Source organism: Pogona vitticeps, chromosome 2, assembly GCF_051106095.1.
Source record: "Pogona vitticeps strain Pit_001003342236 chromosome 2, PviZW2.1, whole genome shotgun sequence".
NCBI lineage: Eukaryota > Metazoa > Chordata > Lepidosauria > Squamata > Agamidae > Pogona > Pogona vitticeps.
The window spans coordinates 236,168,237-236,190,350 of NC_135784.1; the positions used below are offsets into that span (position 1 = coordinate 236,168,237).

Genomic DNA, 22,114 nt, shown 5'->3' on the forward strand with positions numbered 1-22,114 from the left:
TATAAGATGCAAGCATCTGCATTTTTAATTTGAAACATTATGCCAGGAGATGCTTACCTGGATGGCATCTAAGGTTACAAAAGCTGACATATCATTTGTTCACCAAGCATCTACTGTACTTCACATTAGGCTAAAATGAAGACAATATTGTGTGTGCTGTCCTAAGAATATCACATCCAACATAGTTTATAGGAACAGTACCTGTATCTCAGGATCAGCATGTCACTCTTCACTAATTTAAACAACCCTAAACTAATGTAACAGCTTGTTGTCTTTCACTGTGTAGGTGGTAAGTAAAGAAATGTATCTTGTGACAGTAGGTGGTACTGCTGTATAAGCTCAAATAAGTGCAAGGTAGTTGTGCATGCTGGGTAAAGTTGCTTTGTAACTTGCATCCATCTAAATTACATAGTTGTCAAACCACTTGTTTACCTGAGAGTAATCCTTTTCCAGAAGAATAAATAGCATATTTGAGACTGCAATGTCTCTACTACCTTTTTTTCCCCTTTCAGACCAGAGACTTTTATGTCACTCTCACAATAGGCAGGGATACAACATGGAACTTTTTCAAAGTATGCAGAAGGAGAAGCCATGCCTGTTTAATTTCCAGTTGTTCTTTCCAATAGACACAATATTGGGGTGGGGTGGGAGTTTAAAGGTGATGCTATATATGAACATAATTGTGTCTGTTATGTCAGAAACACTTGGGATTTCCCCCATATTATTGAATTGCCTTGCTGTTACCCTGAATGGGTTGTATGGAGTAGATGGAGCATAGTGGAGAAAGTGGGTGTGGACCATTGACTATTAAGTAGACAATGATTGCTGATAATGGGATTCTGGGAGATGTAGTCCAAAAAGGTCAATCTTTATTTCTTTGTTATTAGAACAAATTCTTTGGCTGATCTGATTTTACTTGCAGTGTTGCTGATTAGAGATCGGCAGAAACCGATGGTTCATGAAGTTTGGCAGACGGCTTGACAGGTGTTCCACAGGTGCCCCACTCCCTCCAACAGGTGTCCACTCAAAGGTACTGTAGCACTCCAGCTGCCGTGGCCCACCTCCTCCAGGCGCTGCCTCTGAGTGGGTGCCTGCCAGAGGGGGTGAGGCGCCAAACTGCAGAACATCTGTTGGGTCATCAGCCATACTGTCACAAACTGTTGAGCTGGTGGTTCATGCTAATCTCTGTTGCTGATAGAAATGAATCAGTTCATTGGGAAATTGAAGCCTTACAGCAAAATACAAGTCATGTTTGTCTCTGCATTTATAGCTCACCGTTCTTTGTAATTGTCCTCATTGTCTGCAGGCGCTTTAAAAAGTTCATCCTTCAGATTCATAACTGCATGTCCATTTGTTTAAATGAGATATCCAAAATCCCCCACTGCAGCTAAGCCCATTATAAGGTTCTATTATACAGTACTGACAATCTCATTGTAGATTGCTGGGCCAGAAAAAGATTCATCTATAACTTCAGAATAATTCAGTGCCTAATTACTGTAACAAATAGATTAGGATGTGAAACACATTAAATAAGATGGCATTCATATTTTTTTTCTTAAACTGCTCATTAGACTGTGAGAGTGCACTGTCACTTTGAGATTAGTCAGACGCCCTGGAATGCAACATGTTGTGGAAAAAGTAATGGTATCTGCATGTTCACTTTATCCTCTTATCAGACTCAGAAACCTAAGCTACAGAAAATAGGCAGGTATCATGTTCTTGCAAGTTGCAGTGTTGATAGCTATTGTCCTGAAAGCAAATTAAGGTGTCCAGAGTTTACACGGCAAGAAAGTTACTGTTCTAATAACAATAATAACATGCAAACCTGATGAAATCTGAATATTTAATGACACTGCTGATCATTGTTTTGGATTATGTAATATGAGTCTACAATAAGGCATGTTTGTATGTTACAATAAACCATGGTTTGTTAATTATGGTTTGTTGCTTAAACTATAAATAACCAAACAAATAGGAGCTTGTCTTTTCCTATTTTGCTTTGGTTTTCGAGTATTTCTTTCCTGTTCTTTTTTAATAGTTCCTTTTTCAGAGTAAGCAGTTGGGGAAGTAACTCATGGACAAGCTTTAGTTGTTGGTTCTTGTGTAACAAGCCATGGTTTAAGCCAGCCAGAGTTTATAAGCTGACAGCAAACCATATTGTGGTTTGTGACTGGTTAAGAATCCAGGGCATATTGGCAAAAGTGGAGTGACACATCACAACAAAACACATTTCAGCAAGCCGCACTATAGCTGATCATAATGTGTGGTTCTATTCATTGTTTCAGCAGGATCAGCATAACAAAGTACTTAACAGCATTTTAACCAAGTGTTCAAATAATTTCACACTCATATCAATAGTACTGAAGAGAAAGCAAGTATTATTGTCAATATTAGAAATGGACACGAATCTCAGTTTTGAGGTTCATGCCAATTTGTGCACAGGGCACTACACGTGCCACATGTTCCCTTCCCCCACCTCCTAGTCAGTGACCCACTTGCCAGCTAGTGCACGCTCTTTTACTCCTCTTCAGCTATTTGACCACTTCCCAGCAGGAGCACGGGGTTGCCTGTCCTGTTTCCTTATCTGAGTTGGCGATTAGCCAAGGAGGTGGGGTAGGGAAGCCCATGCTCCTTCTGGGGACTAGTTGAGCTGGTGTAGTGTTTTTTCATTGTTTCTGGTTTAGAAAAAAATGTATCTTAAAACATGACCACCATAGTACTGTCAATACAAGAAGTGTGCCTTATGTTCTTTGAAATTACTATGTTTGGGGGTAGGGTTATCAATAGCTCAAGGCTGGATCTCTTGAGTGATACCAAGTGTCCTCCTCCAGAGTGGCATGTATCATATCTGTTGTATTTCATCTACCTGTGATCTAGTTGTTTCAAACCTTGGGTAATTGTTCCTAACTTTGGGTGGCCCAGGTGTTCTTGGACTGCAGCCTTCATCACCAGCTGTGCTGGCCAACATCTCTGGGAGGTGCAGTCCAAGAACACTTGGGCTACCCAATGTTAGGAACCACTGATCTAGGAAATTACTTATCCTAGGATGTACTCCGAGGTAACTATACATGATGCACCTTCATATGTTCATAAGGGTGCAATCAGCTGGGGCTTTTTCCCACAGTTTGATCTGCTTTGTGGATGGGCTTGATTGCTCCTTTTTCCAGTAACACGGCATTTAAAATATAGTGCTGGAGGAGATCTTTATGGTTGCTGCAGACCCCCGGAAAGACAAACAAGTGGGTCCTAGTTCAAACCAAGCCTGAACTTTCTCAGGAATCAGAAATTGTGAAATTGAGGCTGTCATACTTTGGGCACATCATAAATGAACAATACTGGCTTAAAAATACATTAATACAGTACTGGGGAGAGCTGAAGGCAGTGCGAAAAGAGGAAGTTCAAATATGAGATAGATTGACTAAATAAAGGATGCACTCATCAGCTTCCTTTGGTCAAGCACTGCTTCTGTTTTTAATTCTAGCTTTTTCACACACATTGTTTGGAGCAAAACAAATAGCAGGTGTTCATGATGTACACTAGCAATTGGACACATCTGTATTTGGATGGCCAGAAGAGTCCTAGACAGGAAATGGAGGAGCAAATAAAGGAAAAATAAGTCCCATGCTTATGATGGAGACAACTTACAGTTCTATTAGAAGTAAAATATTGTGAGTGACAGAAACCAACCATTTTAACATAAAACATAGTATTATGTGTTTTCAGCTATACTCCAAACTACAATATACTGTATATGACATTTCTATCGTATTTTTAGAGTATATGTAGAACAATATGAAAAAAATACTAAAATAACAATTGTATAGTTTAGTCAGACAATTTTCACACTGAGACTATCACAAAGAAACAGAATTCTCTAGTGCATATTTGGAATGTTCAACAGGAGAAGGACAAATAAAAAATAAAAGAAAAGAAAAATTGCCAGCTGTAGTTTTTAAGGGATGTTGGAAGATTTCACTCAGCTTATGTTGCCAGGAAAAGAAGGAGAGCTAGTAGCTCTTTTGGCTGAGAGGATGATGTGTTTCAGATTGATCCAGAAAGAAGGAAATGGAGATACAGGAGTTTGGGATTATAATTGGGTGTGGAGAATGACAAGCTAATCATGTAAGGACAGCTGCCATAAGATCTCTTAGTGCAGAATGGAGAGCAAGGCAATATTTTGGAAGCCAATGTTGTAGAGCACACTGTTTAGGAATGTGACAGAGAAGAGGGCTATTTTAACAGGGCACAATGTAATATCTAAATTGAAATCCTGTCTGACAGTTTGAACTGAAGGGTTGGTTCTCTCTCTCTCTCTCTCTCTCTCTCTGTGTGTGTGTGTGTGTGTGTGTGTGTGAACAGATATATCATTATCTCTTTTTCTCTACATGGCAGATACTCATATGCACATAACTACATCTTTAAAAACAATCTCTTCTTTGTAGTCTCTGTGAACAACATAATTGGGTTTCCTCTGTGTCTATGCAGAGATCTTTGAAACATTCTAGAACCTTAAAATGATTTCTTAGCCCACACTCTCTGGACTGAGCATTCTCCCCATCTTGCAACTAATCTTCAATTCCCATTTAGTCATCACCGAGGTAGCATTCTCAAAGCCCTGATTTTTCTTCATGTTTGTAAACAGTTGTTTTCTTCAGTTTCCTTACCTTTATTCATTGATCCATTCCTTTTCTGAGTTTTGTCTGTCCTAAAAAAATGTTCTCATTATTTGTCATTCGTCACTCTGAGCTTTCCCACCTTTTTATGGCTTCCGCAGGCCTAATTCAAGCAGTCTCTTCAAACCAGATCCCTCTCACAATTGGACAGTCTAATTGCCTCTGTTGCCTTGGTGAGGGGCACCAAACTGAAAATTGCCAGTCTGTAGAAACATTATCGAAGTAGCCTTGAAAACCAGACAATCATGTCTAAAATCCTACATTTGGGAAAAGTTGCTAAAAGTGGTCAATATGATTGGTGACCAAGCTGCTTCTGTAGCACCAGTTTTGATCTGCAAAGTCCCATCAAAACAGGTCCTTATGAAGGCAACTCATTGTGAGTCTCTACCTGCCAAGCCATCTGACAGATCTTTGCAGGCTATAGACACTGAATCCAATATTCAGCACCAAAGACACACGCTTGACATCAAAAACAGCATTGTCCCCCGACTCAATTTTGTCATTCACTCAGAAAAAGAGGAAAAAGTCAACTGATTCAGACAATCCAGCAAAAAAAAGAAAAAAAAAGAAAAAGAAAAGAAAAAGAAACAAAGCCTAAGCAAAACCTGAAAAATACCGAGAACAAGCAGAACTCTGTCCCTCAAATACCTCCTCTGAAGTCTCTACCTCACCACCAGTCTCCTCTCCATAAGAGGAGGGAGGATCATGAAGATTTAGTTTGTCTTTGATCTGCCTTGGAGGAGGAAGCATCACAAGCCCATGCCTCACCAGCTTTCAGCCACTAAACTAAGTCAACTAACTCAGAGAACTCTCAGCAAGCTTTCCTCTCTTTGGGAAAGTCCAAGAGGCAAACAATTGGAGAAGTCTCCTTTCATACCATGGTGCTGCTCCCTCCTCTTCCTCATCAGAACTGGCTGCTGTTCTCAAGGATCAGAATTCTTTGCTACACAAAGGGCAACAGAAGCTGCACCATTCCCACATGTCAGCCAAGGAGGTGATGCATCCTGTGCTGTATTTCTTTGGTGTGATACCACCATGTTACCCTAAATTGGAAAGGTATTTTTCTGGACATGGGAAGGGCTTGGGGGGGGGGAATGGAAACATGGTGGTGGGGAGTTTTTTTCAGGTTTTTTCCAAAGCCTTTTTTAATGGATTTTTTTTAAAAAAATGTATGGAATATGTTCTTTTACAATGATAAATAATGTGTCTATGACATGGTATTCAAACTATATAACATGAAGACCTTAATGAAAGACTTCTGAGATTTCAACCATATTACTCCCTTCCATGGTTAGCTCCTTTACTCACCTATGCCAACTCCTTATGAGCACGAGCCTATAAGACTTCATTATTTTGTTGTGCAGCTTGGCCAACTCATGAGCAATCAGTTTCATTGTATAGAAGCTGTGGAGGCCATCGGACAGGAGGAGAAGATACTCAATTACTGAAGATATCTCCCTGTTGATAACATTAGTAGCAGCAGAGATTTTCTGTAAATAAGAACTTCCTCCTTACATCTTGTGGCTCCCAGACAGCAAAAGGATTACTTACAATTTGGGACAAAAAGGGGTGTGAGCCATTACTGAAAATCTCCCTTTACTGTTGACATCATAACCCTTCCATGGGTGTAACATATACAATAAGCTTTTGGCCATAAAGTTAAAAGAAAGAGAGCTAACAATTGTGGACTAAGAAATCAAGGAAACAATTAAGCAAAAAACAAACAAAAAAGCCATCTAAGGATCTCAAATCCATCAACTAACTTGAACTAACTAGCAAATATTGACTGTAAGCAACCTTACTTATCTGATAACCAACTATGAGTGTTCATGTACTTCCCACTCTGAAACTAGCACTTCCATGTGGAAAAATAAATCCTTCTTCTCAGATCATTTGGAACTTGCATAATCATTTGGGGAAATGCCTCTCCTCCCTGTACTCCATACTCCAAGTTCATGCTAAGTCCCAAAGATGCAAGTAAGTGACATTATTTGCCTGGGCTGCTGCAGCATCAGCAAATGGTTAATGTTATAGTCTAGTTTGAAAACAGAACTTTGGAATCAAGTAATGTTACAAAGATTTTACATTACAAGCTAATATGAGCTAGAGCAAAGCTAATTTTTAAACTGTTTAGTGTCTCAGGATGTTTATACTGAAATTGAACAAGATTACTCTGGAGAGATTACTCTGGAGTTAATGTTTTGCACATTCAAACCAACACGGGGATAATGTTATTACCTATTATACTATTTGCTACATTTATATCTCACTTTTCCTGGAATGAGCTCAAGGCAGCACACATAGTTCTCTTCCTCATAACAATAGTCTTAAATTGTCAGGCTAAAAAAAGGGTGACTGGCTCAAGGTCTGTCAGTTTCATGGCAAGGTTGGGACATGAAGCCAGGTCTGTTAAAGTTGTAGAGTTTTGAATTTCTGTTGAAATTGTCTTTTTAGTACACAGTAGAAGTACAAAGTATACTGCTTTCTTTACTGCACACATACTAAAACCAACCAAAACAGATCAACAGCAACAAATAAAGCTAGGGAGAGAATTCTCAGAAGAGAGGCAGAGTTCTCTCTGAATTTAAAAGCTAGAAGGAATGGTTGGTTAGTGTTGGATAGAAGGACAATCACCCCAATCCAGAAAAGTCCATCCCAGTCACTCAAATTACAGACAGCATGTGAGGTTGTAAATAAAACTCCAACAGTTAAGTCCCAGTGCAACATCCTAAGTACCATATTACACATGCATTTAGCATACACACCTATTGGTTTTGACCCTTCTAATCAAAAGAGTATTCCTCCTAGCTGTTACCTTATTTGGAACCTTTATGCTGACATAACAAAAGATTTTATAAAAAGAATTAAAATTAAAATAATATCAGATTAATTCTCGAGGTTAGATGTGGCTTTTATGAGTGATAGCACTCAAATAAACATGGCTGATGTTAAGTGGATTATATAAACAGGATTTAGGACAGAACGCTTTATTTTATTTTTAAAAAATACAACCACAGACGTTTACAAAATACGGTATTCCATAACACAAATTAAATATATTTAACTAATGTGCTTCTAAATTGTTTTATGATGTCAGTACTTGCTTTGTAGTGTATACATTAAGCACTGCATATTAAAAATACAAACAAACAAACAAACACATCACTATTCACTCCAGTGAACTCCTCATCTTCCATCTTACAGCTGCAGGCAGCAAATTATACCAATTGGTAGAGGTTTTGGACTGTATGACCCCATGTTCCAGAATGTGTTGTGAAGGGAGTGAGCAGAGAATCACATGGTGCCCCCAACAAATATATGACTTTCAAATAAGCACTTTAGTTTTCTGGGGTTTTTTAAATTATTATTAAGTCCCTTAGCCATCTCAGCTCATAATCTTCAGTTTTTCCTGTTCCCAAAGATGCCTTGTGGCTTCTTGGACTCTTTCTTTCTCCTATTTACAGTTTTGTTTTCCTCTTCTTCCCTCCCATATTCTGATATTTCCTTCTCCTATAGATACATTTAAAATACGGCCTTAAAAGGCCTGACTGGGAGTGACCGGCAACACTTTTGCAACATATTTGACCCTTTGGGTCTAATTCTATGCTGCAGTTTTCAAAAGCAGACATAACTAGGAAAAATGTTCCCAGGTCTGAAAGGGCACGTGTTGCAAAATTACCCTTATGATCCTAAGCGTGGACAAGAGTGATTTCTGAGTCAAGAATTTAGGGGTGTTGGGGACATGAAGATGATGGAATGGAGTTACTTGTGACATGCAGCATGTAGACTGCAGCTTCTCTACCCTTATTTCAAGTAACTCCTGGATAATTTGCAAAAAGGGATGGTGGTGGGTAGAAGACGAGAGATAACAGGATTTGTTTTTCACTATCTTGGTCTCACCAGACTCTTTCAGAAAATATTGTGGCAGAGAAAGCAAGAACTCTGGGGCTACTTCATTTGGGAGCTGCAGGATTGCAGCCTAAGAGTGCAGCTGTAACTCTTACAGTATAGAGGTGTGAGGCCAATTAAGATGACATTAGGGCAGCAGAAACTGTACTGAATCCCTCACAGTCTAGGGATATGGGAAAGTACTTAGAACTACTGTTCTCCTGGCAATGTTCCTAGACCGGATGATCTTTCCAACATAATATGGCTCCTTTTTCATCCAGTCCTTTTTTGAACTTGTATTTGCTCTTCTGCTGGCAGAATAATTCTGTTGGCAGATCTCTGTAATTAGCTTGTAGAGCAACAGTGTGCATTATGCCTAAAACTAATACCATTACCACCTGTGCATCTTTCAGTTATGTCCATCTTTCAGTTAGGATTACATTTAAACTTTAGTGCACTGGTTCTTAACCTTGGGTTACTCAGGAGTTTTGGACTGCAGCTTCCAGAAGCCTTCACCACCAGCTGTCCTGACTGGGGTTTCTGGGAGTTGCAGTTCAAAAGCATCCGAGTAACAAAGGTTAAGAACCACTGCTTTAGTGGACTGTATGCAGCCTGGTTCTCTGCATGTTTACCCAAAAGTCCATTCTGAATTTGGAGAATTACACTGTAGAATCAATAAGGTTCTCATCTCATGCCACTCACACTTTCAGCCCGATCCTGTGCATATTGTGTCATCTGTGTTTTTCCTTTTTGCATGGACTCTAGATACAATGATAAGCATATATTGAATTCCAGCCCCTCTCCATCATATATAGAATCTTCTTGTCATCAGCAAGTCATCCTTCCTGTTCTTTGGATTTTACTCTCTTCAGGAGGTCAGAAAGGAATTATATATTATCTGTCTTTTTCTTTCCTCCTATCCTCACCAACACATAAAATGTATCTCTCTTCCCACCAGAGCACAGAAGGATTACTCACCATGCTGACTGAGTGACTCTGTGAGTCCAAAAGTTACTTTTGTAAGTGCTGTCCTTCCACATATCTAGGTTATGTGAGATTTTTGTCAGTGCTAAGCTGATTTTTCATTTACGTCACTTAATCTGCATTATTTGTTCATGTTCTGTTACTGATCTTCCCTGACCACCTCTAATCAAAAGAATGTTTGTAAACATTTTAAAATATTATAACATGAAAGAAATAGAAGGTTCCATTCTTGGTTCTCAGCAAATGTGCAGAGAGGAGAATCCTGGCAGGGATTTGTCAACCGAGTAAATTCTTTGTGCTGAGTGTTTCCAGAAAATCTGGCCAAGTTCCCTTTCTATTTAAATACAAATTCCTCATAAATAGCACATCACTAGCTCAAACAATGTTCATTTTTTGTAATACTGTGATCTGTGTGCATGCAAAATCAACACATACAGATTCAACCCTACAACAATTGAGTCAGTGATCCATCAGGCAATGGATGCTGGGGAATGATGGTGGTAGCAGCAGCTATCCCCTGACTCTTTTGTTCTGATGCCCTGGCAGTGGCAACACCTGTTTGGACTGAACAAAATCACCCCCAGCCACCAAAGCTTTTCTTCCCAATGGACATAAAGGTGGTATGGAATTGGAGTTCCCAAATATGAGGTCATTCATGGACTTCTGATCCATTCCGTCTTCCCCCCCCCCCAAAAAGCCTGGAATCTTTGCAGTTCTAATGCATTTTCTAAGTGTGGTGAGGGAATCTCTCTCAGAATTATGCTACATGATACTGTAGCCTTGTTTCTGGAGGATATTTCAAAAGACCACGTCTCAAGGCCCGAGCATGGCTCTGAGAGAAGGGGTTTTGCCCACTGTCAGGAAAAATGGTTAGAAAAGGACTAAGCAGAATGGACAGGAAGTGTTAAATTTAACTATTTAGAAGGGGCAATAGGAGAGAAATATAGTGAGAGATAGCCAATGAAAAGAATAGTTATTCCACCCTTACTTCCAGAATGCCCTTGCTGAGCATCTATGGTGGAGAGAGGTGCAAAAAAGGTGAGGTTTTGCAAGATTCTTCCAACAAATCAAATTAATAAGATTTTATTAAAATCAGAATGTCAAAAGGATGCTGCTTATGCCTAGGCTTTAAATTCATTCTGCACCATTCTTCATTCTCTCTATCACCTCTCTCCCCTCAAACTCTCTTTCAGACTGATATAATACAAAACATAAACTTATCTCTCCCTCTTCTCCCTTGTCTCACACTCCTTAACTGGTTTCTTTCCCACCCAATCAAAACCATTCTTACCAACCTACTATTCTCTTCACTTAACCCCTCTCGTTACATACTTACCAACCAGTGCATTTCAAACAAAACACTTGCCATCACAGTATATACCGTGTTTCCCCAAAAATAAGACCTAACCTGAAAATAAGCCCTAGTATGATTTTTCAGGATGCTTGTAATATAAGCCCTACCCCAAAAACAAGCCCCAGTTAAGTGAAGCCTCGCTCTCCACCATTGTGCAGCATTGTGAAGCAACCAGAAGAAGATGACATGACTGTATTTGAGTAAATGAAGATTGTTGTACATAAAAAAAATTAAAACACCCCCTGAAAATAAGTCCCAATTTTGGAGCAAAAATTAATATAAGACCCTGTCTTATTTTCAAGGAAACATGGTACAATACATTTAAATATACCATATTTTTTCCACCATAAGACACACTTTCCCCCCACAAAACAGGGGGGTGGGAAGTCTGTGCGTCTTATGGAGCGAAGAAAACAGATTATATTTTCCTGTTTTCTTCTCCTAAAAATTTGGTGCGTCTTATGGAAAGGTGCGTCTTATGGAGCGAAAAATACCAGGCATCATAGAGGGACAGATGGGAAAGCTACTACTGAGCAGAAAGTGGCTTGCTCACCACTTAATCAATTTCTTCAAGTTTTGTCCATCTGCTCCTTCTTCACCATATCTGACCTGCTTGTGGCATTGCACCAAATGCCAATCTTTGTTAAAATCTTTATTTTGTAAAAAGGCAGCAAAAATATTGATAACTGTCAAGGGGTCAGCACAACTAATGCTAAACTACATCTAGGGATGCTTTGTTTATGAAAAGATGCAATCATTATGCACTTACAATTTTTTTTTGGATCTCCAGGAAAGGTTATGGGTATGATGAAAGCAAAATGGAGGTGATTTCTTCAAGTCCATAGGTATTACCTATCATAGGCCTAGGAAGTATTTGTGCTTCATGTCTCATTTAATGTACTCCCCATACCTTGAGAACAGACTTCATTAACATGGATACATGTTTCCTGTCATTTTTTCATTTCATGGACACTTTTTGGGTAATCTAAGCAGCAAGGCCTTGGTTTCCCGATTACTGCTTAACCCACCCTATTCTGGGTGTGTGATATTCATAGCAACCCCCCTTATTCCAAGCAGATTTCCAGTTTCACCAACTATTCTGTATATTCCATCTCTCTCTCACACACACACATATACACATACACTTACACTTCTCAGGCAGAAGTAGCACCCAGCAGAATAATTTGTCAAATACGACCCCAAATTTTGTGGTCTGCATTGCAGAAACTGTATGTCAGTAGTTTTAAAGGTGTGGAAATGAAGCTTCTGTTCAGAAAACAATATTTTTTTTAAAAAAAAATACCTTTAAATCCTTCTCCATTAACTTTGGTCCTGGGGATTATCCCCTGTGCCTCCTCTGTCTGAAGCTACTTGCAACATGTTTCAGAAGGTGAAAAGTCCTAAAGTTCATGTTTTGGTAGCAGTAACCTTACCAGAATCAGAGTCAAGAGTTCAATAGAAAATGAAGTACAACTGGTGCTCATGTCAAGGAAATCAAGTAATCAGCATTTCCCCCCATGGCTTGTAAATAAAAGTGGACACTATTTCTTTTCCATGTCCCCATACTACTGTGGAGTTATAATAGCTCTTAAGCAGTTTGCAGTTCTCTTACTCTGTAGTGAGGTAACAGGATCAATGGAAACTGCCAATGTTCTATTGAAAATATTTGAGGCTAATATTCAAAAGAGATGCAGTTTGCAAAAGGAACAAAGAAATAAGATTTTAGCATTGAGAGGTGAGGGTAGAATGAACAGATACATAACAGTGAGAGGGTCCACATTAAATTTTGAAAAATAATGAGTAGCTCTTTGTAACCTTCCAGCTTGTGATGAAAATAAGCACCCCAGCCCTGATTTTCACTGTGACAAAATGCAACACCTGGTACAAAGAAGTGAAAATGAAGGGTGTAAGATTTAATTCACATAGTTTTATTGGTAGGAAATGCTCATAATATATCAGGAGTGATTTAGTGGAAAAAAGCAGCAGAACTTGAATAACTTGTTTGGGGTGTCAGTAGAATCTCAATGAAGAGAATGCTTGATAAGAAAACATGCTCATTTGTAGTCTGTGAAGAAACACACCTTCCACAGAAATGCTTCTGGATCTTTTTGCCATCATAGCTTTCATATTGTGAAGAAAAAGCTAGTTTTGATTTTGAGTTACTATATAGAGCAATGAGTGTTTGGACAGACAGTAGAACCCATGTTGTCCAGTGTCATAGTTCCTGAAGTATGTCTGCGTGTTCTATCATCCAATTTATGTCTGACCATGCTGCCATTGTGGATGGAGAATTGTACCTTCTGCCAAAAATTGCTTCCTTCTGTTTGTATTTTAAAAAACATGTAAGGAAAAATAGTGTCTGACCTAGTTTTCATTTACTTTAAACATAGCCTTTTCTGAATATGTTGGTTACATCCTTTAGTATTCTGTCTCTCAACCGCATCCATAGAAATTAACTGATGATCTATATTACATTAAAGGAGGTAGTCTATATTTTAAGCCTTGTTTATAAATGCAGAATAAGGCATAGTAAATTTTAGTTTCTGCTTTTAGCACCTATATGAATCTTAAAACCAGATTTAAAAGTTACTGTAAAAATAATTAGTAGTTGCTGCTGTAACGAAAATGGAGCTCTTCCTATTTTTCATATGTCATAAGTAAAAGAGTTAATAGTTAAGCATCCTTAAAAACAAACACATCTGAATGTGTGTGCATCCATTGCCTGTAGTACAAAACAGAATCTACCCTTGTTGTTGCTTCAACATTTGCAATAGAGGGTGAGGTAGCAGCACGAGGCACAGTGCAAGTTAGCACTTAAAGCATATAGTAATCCTCGTCTACCATTTCTTTCTACCATGTTCCATTTAGTGAGACCAGTACCATAACTGTAGAATAACTTTTAATAGTTCCAGTCAAACTACAAAATGAGTATTTTAATCTCTTAAATTCCAGTCCTAATATCCAGAATCTTATTGTGGGTTTACACCAGAGTAAATATAATTGTTTAAATCATGGTGCCAAATTGTCTCTTATTAACAAGTTGCTGCTCATATTCCTAGCTGTGTGCCAGTAGCACAACATGGCACATCATTAGGAATGTAAATAGTAACTTGTTACTTAAAGGCAGTTTACCATGAAAAATTACACAACTACATTTACACTGTTGTAAATCCATGATAAGATTCTGACCAATATAATTTGGTTATATCTTTAGCATGAGAAAAGGAAATAGTTAGAAGTACCCTTTCCACTAACTGTACTGTACTTGCCGTTCACTAATGTTAGCATCAGAACATGCTAACATACTTCTCAAACAGTTAAGACTTAACAGTTAGAACAATATGACAAGGGAACCAATTACCTCAGGAGGTGCTGAGTGCTCCAGTGCTGGAGGCATTAAAGAGAAAATTGGACAGCCATCTGTCAGATCTGCTTTGATTTGGATTCCTGCATTGAACAGGGGGTTGGAATTTGTGGTCTTATACAGCGGTTCTTAACCTTTTTGAAAGAAACGCCCCCTTGAGCCATTGAGGAAGTTATCATCGCCCCCCTCCCTGAGGTGATTATATCCTACCTACCTACCTACCTACCTACCTACCTACCTACCTACCTACCTACCTACCTACCTACCTACCTACCTACCTACCTACCTAGTCTCCTTCCCCACCCGGGTGTGAAGCAGCGCTTCACGGGGCAAGGATGAGGACCCAAGAGACCCTTTCCTTCCACCCGATCCACACTCAGTGCTCCCCTAAAGGAAAAATGCGGGACGTGGCAAGTAGAAAGAGCTGGATCCTCTGGCGGCAGCAGCAGCACCAGATCTACTGCCAGCACTCCAGCTGCAGTCACCTTCACAGGTTTGGCTTGCTCCAGTGCCCCCCTACCGCCCCCCTTCTGTTCTTTCACCCCCACACCGCCCCTTTTCATTCTACCGCCCCCCTGAAAAATGAAATCGCCCCCTGGGGGGCATTATTGCCCACGTTAAGAACCACTGGTCTTATAGACCTCTTCAAACTCAATTATTCTATGATTCTCTGAACATGCATATACTCATTGGTCAGAATACTACTGGTGTTTCCATGGCTAATTACAGCTAATTGATGAGGTGCCAGGACACATCTCTTTCTTTGCTCCAGTATTCCTGAGCTACTGAGTGTATGATCAGGCATACAACTGGGGTGTACTCTTTAACCCCATAAATTAGCTTAAATTAGCCATGGCAAGATACACACACATTTCATGAACACCAGTAGGATTCTGGCCAGTCAGCTATATGCAAGTTCTTAACCTAACAGTATTATACTACCCCATCAACAGCAAGCAACGTCAGTTAGCAAAGGCCTGTCTGAATAAAAAGAAGACATTTCCCAGCTGGTAGAAACTGAGCAGTCAGGGACATATGCACACACACCTCCCTGACACTAGAAATGAGCATTGGAGCATGAGAACCAGGACAACTGATGTTCATGCGAAGGCTCTCAGGTACATTGGAGCAAAGAAAGAGAGGGAGAGAAACCTCCTTCTTGTCAGTGATTAAATTCAGAACAGCCAGCAGATGAAAGAGCTTAGAGCGAACATTTAGAATCTTTAAGAATCTTCTCAACTTTGTCTGATGTTGTGTCGTAATTGCCACACACCAAACTTTTGGCTCATTTGCACTCTGTTGCTGAGGAATGTAAGGATGAATGTCTTTTATTGCCATTCTATAGGAAACTGCCTTATGAGTCAAACCCTTGGTCCTTCTAGTCCAGTATTGGTGACTGGAGTATTATATGACTGTGTGGAACTTGTTTTGAAGTTTGAAGACTTGGTCGTAAAGTATCATATTTCTTGGGCTAGTTTGTTAGCAGTGAAATGAGTTGTAATGTTTATCATCACACAGGTTCATAGTTCAGGCATTAAACCTATGTATGTAATCAGTCATTTCAACATATTTAATCAAAGGAAATGATCCTAGGTATAGGAACCAAGGAAGATGAGAATATCACACATTTCAAATATCACCCTTCCTTCAACCTTTTCTCATTTTTGACAGTGCAAAGTGTTTCATTAGAGCTGCAGTATGCTTTGTAGACAAAAAAAAAAGGCAAGCTCAGCTGGGGGTATTGGACCAAACCATTTCTCTTTTTCCTGCACTGTCCTGGGTATCTGTCTACCTTTGGAATGCTGCTTAATGCTTATCTATTTATTACTTGTTGTATACAACCCAGAGTGACCATGGCTGCCAGATGGGTGGAATATAAATAAATAAATAAATAAATAAATAAATAAATAAATAAATAAATAAATAAATAAATAAATAAATAAATAAATAAATAAATATTTTGCTTATGGTAAACGTAACGAGGTAAAGGCAGCGTAGCATTCACCCTTTTTATGTATAAATCATGCTTTTTTCACGTTGTATGCTAATGTTGTGGAGAGGCGGAGCTGAGAGAGAGAGGTTAAAAGGCGGAGCCTGAGAGGATGAGTGAGTCAGTCAACAGTCAGTCAGGAGAGAGTGTCAGTGAGTTAGTCAGAGGCTGAAAAGATAGAGATTGAGTTAGAGACTGGTTAAGATAGAGAAGGTAGAAATTATATAGCAAGAGGATAGTATGTACATTTGAAGGACCTCTGTGATTAATAAATTGGCTTCACTTTAATAAATAAGCTTTGTTTGCATTTACCAGACAAGTGTTTGTACAAACGTCTTTTATATTGTGGATAGAGGTAATCCACTGGTGGCAATGAGGGAAACAAAGACTGGGACCTTTGTGAGGGCACAAAAAGTAGGTGCTTCATAGAGGTGAACGTCACAGGCAGTAGTTCCATAGTTCAGAAACCTTGAAAGATTTTTCCATACATAAAGTGCAAATTAAGGTCAATTTTCCTTCTTGTACAGAAAAAAATGTGGTTCTCTGATTTCTGAGGTCACAGATAGCTTGAAGTCTATCTACTATATTGTCTTACTGTAAGGGAGCATGGATTGTACAGAGCATGGATTGTGAGTTGAGTGCAAATTCATTTGCAGTAGGCTGACAACCATTCCTTTCCCATTCTATTTGAAGTCTGCAAATGCTTATTTTAATAGGACATCATTTGATTCATTTGCAATACTTTCCAGCAAATTGCAGTTGTAACTGTGCTTATGAAGGGTATGTGGAAAGGGTACTTTTGAGGCTTTTTGCAATTACTTACTTCTATATAATTACTTACATAGAACTCTTCTCTTGCGTTCACTAACACTCTTGTCTTTTTTCTATGGTTAGATTAAATACAGACAGGATTATTGTAATGTCCCACATTTTATAATTTTATTCTTCTATGTTGTAGTTAAATTAACATTTAGATAAACAAATTGTTTACAAGTAGACATGGGGATGAATATAAAAATGAATTGGGATATTCAACTAATATCCCTGCTTTGTCAGATATTCACTGCTTCATAAATCTTTTGTTCCAGAGACCCTGATGAATATGAAGCAATGAATACAACACTTTTATATTCGTCCCTTCATCTATCTCTATCTGCTTATGCCACCGCGGATCAGCTGTCCTTCGGCAGCATAAGCAGAGAGGGGTTTTCCCTTCCGGTGGCTTGCTAAAGCCTGCCCGAAGGGAATCCCACCCCATTTTAAAAATGGGGGGTTGGTTTGCTCAGGTTACTGGGGGGCAATTCATGAGTCATGGGTCGTCAAGTTTGACGACTCACAAACCAAGATGAAGTGCCATTTTGGTTTTGTCCCCATCTCTATTTACAAGTGTTAAAATATATTCTGAAGTCGACCAGCTAACCAGCAGTTGTAATAGAGTATCTAGAATGGTATTTGGTCCTAATCTAACAATATCCCTTATAGCGAAATAAGTTTCTTTGTGGATTATTTGTTAAGTTTTGATAGGAATTCTCTTGCTGGCTACAAACAGTACTTCATTTCCTACGATGCAGAGACTTGAAAGAACATGTGTTGAGTATTTGCCAATGTGCTCAGCAGGAAGCTTTCTGCTACAGGTCAGGTTTCTGTACCTTATCCCATTACAGAGTGTACATTTATACAGACAGAAGCAGTACTTTCAAAATATTTTCTATTTTCTTTGTACTCTTTTCTTCCCTTTAGCTTGCCCTAACATCTATAGCTTTACTGCTTTAAATAAATCATGCATATGCTGTGGAGTGATGGCATAATAATACCAGCTGCTTTGATTGTGAGCTAGTCATTGACCCTTGCTTCAATAAGTACTTTGGAAGTCAATGAAAATGCTTTGCACTGTTGCTTAGCACTGCCATATACATAGACTTCCTTTTTAAAACCTGTCTTGAGGCTCCTGTTTTTAATGAAATGATATTGGCAACAGTCTTCCATGCGCTTGACCTATATCATCTCTCTCCTTACTCTAATGCCCTTTTGTCATTTTTATAAGCTAATCGCTGTTGCTGTTATGATATGCACAGGTGGCAGCACAAGTGAATGGGCAGAAAAATGTTAAAAGATAATGACTCCTCAGAGCCAGATACCAGTTGGGTTAGCTTTTAAAGAACCCCACTACCAGTGTCTCAATCTGAGTGGGACCTTTCTTCTTGGAACAACAAATTGTAGGTGAGGTGGGCTTGCTAGCCTCCTTGGTCCCTTTATCCACAATAACCCAGAGTAGGAAAGATATGGAGAGACTTTGTCAGTGAGCTGAAATAATTATGCAGCAACAAAAACCATATGCCATAATTATAGCAGCTGAGAGTTGTTGAGGTACTGGCGAGTTGCTACAGCACTGGTGGAAAAGGGCCAATGCAGCCTGTGGTCTCCTGCTTCAGGCAGTGGTCATATTCTGCCTTGTCTGGGTTGTTTAATTTCAAAATATAACATTTCAGACCATTTTCAAATTATCCTGAAAGGTTCATCTTGCATATTAGTACAACAAACAATGATAGCTACCTGCAGTAGCTGCCCTGTCTATCACAGAGTAATAGCTTGATGGCATAGGAAAACATTGTGAGATCTTAAGATTATGACTAGAGATGGGGGTATTTGAATATGAACACCCCCGCAGAAGAGTCTGGCCCCTGGGCCAGACTGTCCACGCACATGTCTGCTGGAGGCAGCGGCCCCAGTCATCATTCCAGTTGCTCCCAGAACATTGTTCTCTTCCCATTCAGCTATCCACTCTAGGCAGGGAGAGGGAGGACAACTCTCCCTGCATAGGTGCTAAGTGGCCAGCCAAGTGGGAAGAGAATGGTGCTGCAGGAGTGACTGGAAGCAGAGTACTGCTGGACGCATGAGTGGACGGGCTGGCCCCAGGGGCTAGACCCTTGTTAAGTCCAGCTGTGCAGGGATATTTGTATTGGAATATGAATACCTCCATCTCTAATTATGATTGCAGAAAATTTTGAATTACTTCCCATGTTTGTTTATGATGGTGTTTACCAAAGATATCAGAAGTGAAATATGAGAAAGGTTCTTAGAAGTCTCCTTTCATGTACTGTACATCAGAGTTTGTCAGCCCAGTGCCGGTCCATGGCCTGAACCAGACCGGGCCATAGAGACAGACCTCCCCCCCTGCACATACTCCCCTTCCCACAGCTGCTTTGCATGTGCATGCTGGCATGATCCTTTTCCCACCCCTTTACACATGTGCCCAAGTGCCCGAGGGCCTGCACAAAGGGGTGGGCGGGTGTGCAGGCGGGTATGCAGGCATTCCTGCGCATGCATGAAGGGGTGAGGGAGCGCTCACGCTGGCACTCACACACACACTCCCCCACCGCTTTGTGCATGCGGCCGAGAGGTGCCCGGCCTTCCTCAGCAGCTCAGCTGGTCTGCGGTCCCAAAAAGGTTAGGGACCAATGCTGTACTGTACATAGAATTCCTCATTACAAACAGTTCAGGATGATCATAGATTAAGGTTGCTGTATTCCAAATCCAGGCATCCTAAATTGCCTATTATAGCGTCAGGTAGGTGGATTTGTATAATATGTACACTTGCATATTATACAAATTGATGTTGATGTTCACATATTCAAATTAAGCACCTTAATTATTTCTGTGAAGATTCTCAGACATCCAGGTGAAGTTATCTGGAAGTTGAGTCGTGGCAACTGGACTTCTTTCTTTTTAAGTTGAAACTTTTCACTACTCATCGAAGTAGCTTCTTCAGTCTGAGGAGAGTTGGTAGGAGACCCCTGATATAACCTCAACGTTGGTTTCACTTCCCCTGGTCTTACTAGAAATGGGGATATTCGTATTCGTATATGAATATTGCCATGCAGCTGGACTTAATCCACTCATGTGCCTGGTGGTGGCAGCAGCCTCACTCATCCTTCCAATCGCTCCCAGAGTGCCACTCTCTTCCTGCTCACCTGGCCACTCCAGGCAGTGGGAGGGAGGATGAATCTCCCTGCATGGCTGCTGAGTCGCTAGCCAAGCAGGAATTGAGCGGAGGTCCAGGAGTGATTGGAAGGAAGAGTGAGATTGCTGCCACTGCCGGACATGTGAGTGGACAGGCTGGCCACAGGGGCCAGCCCTTTGTTAAGTCCAGCTGTGCTGGGATATTCGTATTCACATATGAATACCCCCATCTCTAGTCTCCACCCATTATCATGGGTTATTAACAGTTGTTAACAGTAATCTTTCTGGTGGGTGTGGTCCTGATCTTTCTTGGGACAGATGAAAGGGCAGCAGGATGAATAGGAGACAGATTGTATCTAAAGCCTCCACCCCATTGAGTGAGGGATTTTCTATATGCACATATATGGCTTCCCTGATCCCTCCCACCTCTTTTCATTCCAAAATGAGTACATCTACAAATTAATTATTGTGTCAATTTTCTACTGTTATGTTTAAACGTTGGCATCTGTATATACAGTAACCACTGATCTGAGATCCCAGTATGATGTAACAGAGTGCAGGACTTGGAACAGGGAACTCAAGTTCAGCACTCTGTTTAATGAAGCTAACTTGGGATCTTTGGACCACTCAGTACATCTTGGTGAAACATACCTTATAGGGGCTGATTTTGGAATAAAATGGGGGGGGGGGAAGAGAATCATATTAAACATCAATGTATACTCCTCATGTATATATAAAAAAGGAATAGTGATATTTTGCTACACACCATGATTTTCCAGTGATATTCTTATGAGAGTGCTGTTAATTATTCCCATCAGTTTTTAATCACTGGGGAGGAACCCCAGCAGACCCATGAGAATACCACAAGGGGCCTCCATGAGTGACACAATGTCATCTTATTTGCAGAGAGGAGGGTGGGTGAGGGTAAGCAGGCAAAAGCAAAGTCTCACTGCTTTTGGAGATACAGATGGAACATTTTTATTATAACTAAAATATATCCTAGCCTAAATTTCTTTATCCTCACCCTATGGCTTTTCTACATGTCATCAAAGACTTCAAAGGTGTCAAAGACAACACTGTACAATCCATTTGCACAACTATCACATGTGAACATACAAACGTATTTCTCCACAATTCCTTCAGCAAGCTTTGCGAACAGTTACCTACACAGTACAACAGGAGTTAAATACTAGCTATATGTGAGTTGTACACTTTGGTTTTGCACTATGACTAGGACATATTTCACTGGAGCTTGTGTCCAGATATCTATTGATCAATACTGGTGTCAAGATCATGTTCCTAAATTATCCTGTCCTGTAGTTCCATTTAACAGGTTTACAGATGAATATAAATTCTGAAGAGAGAACCATTGATAATTCTACTCTAGAGATGGGGACAAATTAAAAAATGGTGATTCATTGTGATTCGTGATTCATCAAGGTTAACAAATCAACGAATATGAATTTATAAATATTCATCGATTAACCAATGAATAAATCCGTCAATCCGTTTTCACTTTAAAATGCTATAAAACTGGCCTCCAAGCAGCTAGAGGGAAGCTTCCTAAGATGATTTTCTACACGTTCAGAAAGTTTGGTGAACATTGGGTAATGGGCCCCAGAGTTATATAGTCACAAGGAGGACAAGTCCAGTAAAGTTTCCTGCAGGTACTTAGAGAATCCTAAATCACACCGAAGCTTCCTATGTCTTTCCCCAACATGCCCGCGAAGTTTGGTGAAGATTGGATTTCAGATATCTGAGTTATTCACCCACAAATTGGGTCCTCCCAGGATAGTTTACTACACAGCACAGAAGCAGCTGGCATTCACGGAGTTTGATTTGTCTTGGCAGGCACACAGTGGCATGAGGCATTGGGGTAGAGTTTGTCTTCAGCAACATCA

General features: G+C 39.9%; 1 protein-coding gene across 2 annotated transcripts in view; it reads left to right on the top strand.

Annotated features, from left to right (window-relative positions):
* Positions 1 to 22,114, top strand: part of PCSK5 (proprotein convertase subtilisin/kexin type 5) — a 357,644-nt gene that overhangs the window by 42,457 nt on the left and 293,073 nt on the right. The gene's annotated exons all lie outside the window — the stretch shown is intronic.